Raw genomic sequence first — 1,314 nt, 5'->3', positions numbered from 1 at the left:
TGTAACTATCCTACTAACCTGTTTTGAAACTGTCTCATTGCTATTTCTTTCTCAATAAAATTAATATTAAAAAATTGGGTGTGCTCCCTGCTGTTCCAAGGAATGCTCACATCCTCCTTCCAAAGTTGCTCACTCCTGGCACTTGGACCTTCTGTTCTGGACGTTTCTGTGCACTCGAGAGGATGGCATTATGAGAAAACATGATTTGAGCTCCTGTGCACTACAGTACTTGTCTGGAAAAAATAGAAGTTCTCTGGGTTATCAGAGCAGCAGGAAATGGGAGCTGCATGTGCCAGATCTGTGTGGGATGGGCACCGTCACCATCACAGAAATGGAGTGTTCAGAGGGAGGTTGACTCCTGATCTCCGTATTAATAGTTCTCCTGCAGGGTCCTCCTTGTCCTGTTCACTTTATGAGCACAAACAAGCTGTGCTATCCAGGTTTTTTTATATTCTCCATCTTCCTTCTCAGGAGAGAATTTTGCATGAGGTAAGAGCCTGCTTTGTAGTACCTGCTGCCTCTACTTTGTGGGCTGGGGGACTGTCTGGCTTGTGGTGGGACAGCAGGGCCCGGGAGAGGGATGGAAAGACAAGAGCCTTCTGACTGACAACCCCAGGGCTCTAAAACAAGGGATGTGAAAGGCACTGCTGGAGTGGGAGGCCAGAGGCCACAGCCACAGTGCTGGAAGAAGGCAGTATGGAACTCTGAGAGTTCACTCCTTGCCGCACGTTTATCATCCCGCTGTGCCTTAGACACAAAGGATCATTTTTCTGATCATGTCTCATGTTTGTTATGGTGAGATAAGAATATGTGCCTTCTAGGGCCATTCAGAAGAAAAATCAAGAAAGTTGCATATGCAAAAGGCTGGTAGGTGTTCAATACATTTTTTTTTTCAAAATCACTTTTACTTTATGTTAGTTTATTTTATTTATTCTTTTTATGAGCAGAGTATATTTATTGAGAGAAAGAAAGCTCCTGTCCCAAGAGAGGGACTGGGGGTGGGGAGCCGAGCGGGTAATTCCCCCCCTACTTTATGTTAGTTTATTTTAAAAGCATCCATCAATTTACAGGATGGTTCCCAAAAGACTCTAATAGGCCCAAGCCAACACCAACAGGAAACAGAAATACTTCCCAGTTCTCTTCTGCAGGAGCGCCAGCAATCCACGCATGTTTGAGAGTGTCCAGCAAGTACCCACATCCTTGCAGTGGCTGCTGCCCGCCTGCACCCAAGAGCTGCCCTTCCCACTGCTGGCACCACCAGCCCCTCTCCCTACTTCTCGGTTTAGTCTGCGCTCACCACTCTGCTAGAGAGCT

Source organism: Octodon degus, unplaced genomic scaffold (assembly GCF_000260255.1).
Source record: "Octodon degus isolate 3935 unplaced genomic scaffold, OctDeg1.0 scaffold00062, whole genome shotgun sequence".
NCBI classification, from domain to species: domain Eukaryota; kingdom Metazoa; phylum Chordata; class Mammalia; order Rodentia; family Octodontidae; genus Octodon; species Octodon degus.
This window is presented reverse-complemented; position numbering follows the sequence as displayed.